Source organism: Amblyraja radiata, chromosome 10 (assembly GCF_010909765.2).
Source record: "Amblyraja radiata isolate CabotCenter1 chromosome 10, sAmbRad1.1.pri, whole genome shotgun sequence".
Classification (NCBI taxonomy): domain Eukaryota; kingdom Metazoa; phylum Chordata; class Chondrichthyes; order Rajiformes; family Rajidae; genus Amblyraja; species Amblyraja radiata.
In genome coordinates, this window is record NC_045965.1 from 40,223,604 (window position 1) to 40,229,904 (window position 6,301).

The following is a 6,301-nucleotide window of genomic DNA, read 5'->3' on the forward strand; positions in this document are numbered from 1 at the left end:
TTCATTGGCTATATTTAAGAGGGTTAGATGTGGCCCTTGTGGCTAAAGGGATCAGGGGGTATGGAGAGAAGGCAGGTACAGGCTACTGAGTTGGATGATCAGCCATGATCATATTGAATGGCGGTGCAGGCTCGAAGGGCCGAATGGCCTACTCCTGCACCTATTTTCTATGTTTCTATGTAATCCAATCAATCTAATCCAATCAATCCTATTTCCCTGGTACACAAAATTGCTGGGGGAACTCAGCGGGTGCAGCAGCATCTATGGAGCGAAGGAAATAGGCGACGTTTCGGGCCGAAACCCTTCTTCCTGCTGTGCCCATGGAGCTCAGCAAGTTAATGCCCTTAATGCGTCTATCAACTTTAAAGAGCCAGTCCAATTTGCCGTTGGGCAATGCTCCTGCCCCCATTCTCCCGCGTGGAGAAATATCAGAATACTCTTGAACTCAAAGGGTTAAATTGCAAGGATGTTTTTTTGACAAAGTTCAGTTCTATTCAGAACTTGAGTTAAGGATTGATGTATTAATTTTCAAAGAACATGGGATAAGAGATGGAGTAGGTGTGGTATATAGAAAAGGGTTACATATCACCAATTATCTCGGTGAGCGGTGCAACACACTTGGAGCAAACTGGCCTACTCGTATTCATACACATTTATTTTATTGATCTACTATTTAAATTTCTGTGGAAGGGTACTCGTCGTCTAGTTTATTGTTGTTTAAACATTGGCATCATCCATCCCAAAATAACATCCTCTAGACATTTCTATTCTTGATATACAGTAAATCCTTGTTTTAATGGACCATGGGGGAGTGGGGGAAAGAGAGGAAGTGTAGTCTGTTATTGCAGATTGTCCGCTATAACCCTGCCTCCAGCTCCATCGATGGTAGGCCGCATCTCCCGCCAAGGTAAGAAACTGAAAAAAAAATTCCCCCGATCCCCACCCTCGGGACCCTTCAGACTGATTCAGTTTGCTGAGTTACTCCTGCACTTTGTGTTGCTTCACCTTAATACTAACGGACGCTGCAGGTCTGCACCAGCGAGCTCCTCCCCATCAGCTACTCTACTGTCCAGACAACGCAGTTGCTGTCGAGGCCCATGTCGTAGCGCCTGGCCGTCAGCTCCCCCCTCAGTCTACCACCAAGGACAAGATGCATTCGGCCACCGCAGTGCCCGCATCCGCTCCCAGCAGCCGCCGCCCAGCCTACTCTATGCAGCCGCAGACACCCTCCGGGGAGAAGGAGGCGGCGGTGGTGGAGGAGAGAAAGAAGAGGCCAAGTGGACAGAGCAACAGGAGAAAATGGAGGCAGCAGAGGAAGCCGAGTGGACAACCACATGAGAAAAAAGGAGGCAGCAAGGGAGGCCCGGTGGACAAAGGCAATGGGAGAAACGAGGCGGCGGCAGGAGAGCGGTGAGCAGATAAAGTGAAGGAAGAAGTGGCAGCTGGTGAGAAGGGAGGGAGCCCCACTGTAACAGTGCAGTGCTTCCACACCTCAACATTTTTTTTCCTTAAATGGAATCCCAAATTTCTTGGAATTTGATGGTATTTCCTGAAATTTTCAAAAATGCTTCCTGCGTGCTATTTGTTGTTGTTTTATTTCCACGTCTGCCTGCTTCTGTTACTCACTTGTGGAGTGTTATGCAAGGCAGCTTTCATTGCCTTCGTTTTTTCAACCTGCTCTCATGTGTCCCAGTCTCTGCTCTTCCCTTCCCCCCTCACCTCCCTTCTCCCTCCCCCCTTTCCCTCTCGTCTCTCTCTCTCTCTCTCCCCCTCCCTCTCTTCATCTCCCTCTCCCCCTTTCCCTCTCGTCTCTCCCCCTTTCCCTCTCGTCTCTCCCCCTTTCCCTCTCGTCTCTCCCCCTTTCCCTCTCGTCTCTCCCCCTTTCCCTCTCGTCTCTCCCCCTTTCCCTCTCGTCTCTCCCCCTTTCCCTCTCGTCTCTCCCCCTTTCCCTCTCGTCTCTCCCTCTCGTCTCTCCCTCTCGTCTCTCCCTCTCGTCTCTCCCTCTCGTCTCTCCCTCTCGTCTCTCCCTCTCGTCTCTCCCTCTCGTCTCTCCCTCTCGTCTCTCCCTCTTTCCCTCTCCCTCTTTCCCTCTTTCCCTCTTTCCCTCTTTCCCTCTTTCCCTCTTTCCCTCTCTCCCTTCTCCCTCTCTCTCTCCCTCCCTCTCGCTCTCTCTCTCTTCCTCCCTCTCTCCCTCTCCCCCTCTCTCCCTCTCTCCCTCTCTCCCTCTCTCCCTCTCTCCCTCTCTCCCTCTCTCCCTCTCTCCCTCGTTGAGCCGACCCACCGTTCTGTAAGATCAAGGCCAATCCCAATGTAACTGCAATCCCACCACCCACTGGTAACTTTTCACCACTAGGCTTATCCAGAATTCTACCACTGCCTGAAAAATAATCAAAGGCTCAACTTCCACTGAGAAAGAGAATTCCAAAGACTCATTGTTATACGAGAATTTTCCCGAACAGTCTGTGACCAATAGCGCTGTGACCATAGCGTTATGTTTAAAGCCCATAGCGCTGCAGCTGGTAGAGCTATATTTAGAACCCATAGCGCTGCAGCCGACAGCTCTTTGTTTAAATTCCCACGTTAAATTGACAGCGCTCTGTTTAAACCTTTGAGCGCCAAACCGGCAGTGCTGTGCGTCTTACCTTTACACCCCCTCACGGGCCGGATGCAGAAATTTCCCGAAATTATTCAATTTCCCTAAAATTACCCGAAAACAACCAGAATTTCAGGTAATTTCCTTCAAAGTGGAAACACTGACCGAGCACATCCTGTCAGTAGCGATGGCCTGAAGAAAGCGCTGTTCCCGGTGGCCACAACGGGCGTTGCAACAACAGCCACGTGAACCAGATCAGGCGATTGAAGGGCTTGCTGATGCACCTTGCGAGTCCACCTAGCGTCGGAAGCCGGGGCTGGGGAGGCCAGTCGAGGTCATGACCCGTGACCCGTACTGTTGCCAAGCAACGCCTTCTGGAGTACAAGCGGCAAACATCAGGTAAGCACTTACTATGGCTGCCATTACAGCGGGCCCAGTCTTCTGTCCCAGCATCCGGACTCCACGCTGACTGGTTCCACACTCGCGGACCCTTTACTTACCAATGCCAGAATATTGGTGACTGTCCACCATATCTATGTCTCTCATCATTTTATATATTTCTATCAGTTCTCCTCTCAACATCTGACGCTCCAGAAAAAAACAATTCCAAGTTTATCTAACCTTTCCTTGTAAGAGCTAATATCCACTACTCTAGAAAATCTGGCAGCCCTTCCCCCAAGTGTACTGAATTAGAAAACTTTTACTATAATTCTCTTCTCCTGCAGAAACATTTCCATCTTCTGCTTTTCTTCAAGTTCCAGCTACTGCAATTAGCAGTCTTTTGTGTTTTTACTGTTCACCGACCTGTCTGTGAGCTGCAAATGGATGTTGGCTTTGAGGTCTCCTTTGTTCTGGCACCTCTGCTATTAACTCCTCACAAAGGACGCTGCGTGCAATCTGTTGTACCTGCTTCTCAGTCCACAATATCCAAGATGGTGCCTGTCTGTGGTGACATATTGCCAGCAGCACAGCAGAAAATCATCAAATATAGTTCTCAGCTTACCTGTATAAAAGAAACAGCAGAATCCAGCGCTGTAACTGACAAGCTGCTAATGCATTTCAACGCGTTAGCACAATTGCAATCTACTGGCAGCAACGAAGCTGCCGACTAAGGGAATTCCCGATCGCTGGGGAATCCCCGCCCTGGCGGAGGATCGCAGGAACAGTAAGGACTGTACCTGGAAACACCGGGGAGGCTTCTGTGGTGTCCGGAAACATGGCCAGCAGGCAAGACTGAAGTGCAGGGGACTACGACCCCCTCTCCCTACCACCCTACTAGCTAATTTACAATCACAGGAAAATAAAGGTCAAGTCTGCTTTACCAAAGACAGCTGAGGGAATGCTCTGTGTTCTGTTTTGCAGAGACATGGCTCACCCCCAGCTTCTCAGACTCAGCCGTCCACCCTGAAGGTTTCCCCATCCATCTTATGGACCATACGCAGGCATCTGGGAAAGGGAGAGGTGGGGTGGTTTTGGAGAGGGACTACGTGCTGTCCACGGACACCCTGGTGGATTTCCAGGACTGCTGGGTACCGCGGGGGGTTGAATGCATCCTTGACAAGGATTGTAACATAGTTAAATAGTAGATCATTTAGTATATTTGTTTGAATTATATTATGGTGGTGGCTTTTGTTTTGTTTTATTGTATTGTAAATATTTTTAATAATTGAATACATATTTTGATTTTTAAAAAGCTGGTTACCAAGCTCACTGAACTGGGTTTCTGCGCATCCCTCTGCAATTGGATCCTCGACTTCCTCATCCACAGGCCAGTCTGTTCGAATTGGCAGAAATATTTATTCCTCATTAACAATCAGCACGGTTGCATCTAAAGGCTGTGTGCTCAGCCCCCTGCCCTACTCACTCTATACTCATGCCGGACATAGTGCAAACTCATTCTTCAGGTTCGCCAATGACACCACCGTTGTTCAACGAATTACAGACAGTGATGAGTCATAGTACAGAAGTGAGATCAATTGATTGACCAAATGGTGCCAGCACAATAACCTGTCTCTCAATATCAGTAAAATCACTGAACTGATTGTGGACTTTGGAAGAGGAAGGAAGAGGACCCACATCCTGTTTATATCAACGGGACTATGATAGAGTCAAAAACTTCAAATTCCTGGATGTGCATATTTCCGAAGAACTTTCCTGGACCCAGCTCACTGATGCAATTATAAATAAAGCACATCAGCGCCTCTACTTCCTGAGAAGATTAGGAGATTCGGTATGTCAAAGAGGATTCTCTTGAACTTCTACAGGTGTACAGTAGAGCATATTGACTAGTTGCATCATGGCCTGATTCGGCAACTTGAACGTCCAGGAGCAGAAAAGACTGCAAAAGTAGTGAGCACTGCCCAGTCCATCACCGGCTCTTACCTCCCCACTATCGAAGGGATTTATCGAAGTCGCTGCCTCAAAAAGGTGGGGAGGTGAGGAGGGGAGTGGGAGGGAGGGAGAGGAGGGTGGGCGAGGGCGGGGGGGGGGGGGGGTGAGGATGGAGAGTGGGGGAGTATGGATAAAGAGGAGAAGAGTGGGAGAGGGGGGTAGGGAGGGGAGAGGGTGTATGGAGGGAGGGAGTGATAGGGTTGGGGAAAGGTGAGGGAGAGAGTAGGGAGGGGAGGAGAGGGGAAAAAAGAGGGAGGGGAGGGGATGAGGGGAATGGAGGAGGATAGGGGTAGGAAGAGAGATGGCGAGGTGCAGTTGGAGGAGAGTTGACGTAACTCACGCCACAACGGGGATCTCATCAGCCGCACCTGCGCAGTTGGGGGCTATGGGTGGGTGGTGGAATATTGCGTTCCCCAACCGGTCCCACTTGGTTTAGTATATATATACTAGACCAAGTGGGACCGGTTGGGGAACGCAATATTCCACCACTCACCCATAGCCCCCAACTGCGGTTATACGGTTATATATATGTGTGTGTGTGTGTGTGTGTACTTGTGAGTATGTGTATATATACACACTTAACTTTTATTTCTCTCTCGTTTATCATATTGTTTACAGTGTACTATGTTTACATATTCTGTTGTGCTGTAGCAAGGAAGAATTCTGGGACATATGACAATAAAACACTCTTGACTTGATATTCTAATAGGCGCAATAAACAATCAGTACACAAGGGGATTCATCCTGTCAGAATTTCAATTGTGAAGCTGCAGTAATTTCTTCCAGTTGAAGATTGGTAAATACAGCAGCTGTCTTCAGCTAACACAAGTCCATGCCTTTGGTACTACTGCCGTCTTCCACTGTAGCTTTTTCTGTGGCAATCTAGCTGTCAAAAAGGACAATCACATTGCACCTCTGCCATTGGCACCTCTCGTCTTGTCTTCCAACTTGGATGAACTCGTTCAATTCTCTACTTCCTATACCCTATTGTTAAATTGTGCTTGCTGACCAATTACAACATTTGCAATCTGCCATTGATGGCCTGAAATCACTGTATTATTTTGTTTAAAATTCTCCTCCCCAAACCTCTGCATGACATTTCCTAAAACTTATTTATTTAATCATAGCCATTGTATCAGGGCTAACCAGCAGCATACACTAACCATCAGAGCTAACTAGTCTTTAGCAGTAAATAAACAAAGCTGATACCTAACATATAATGTGGTTGGTTTATGGATTTTATGCATGCAAAACAGATGTAAGGTGCCCCTACTGTACCTTTAAAATTTCGAATTCAGTATCAGATTGACAACCCCA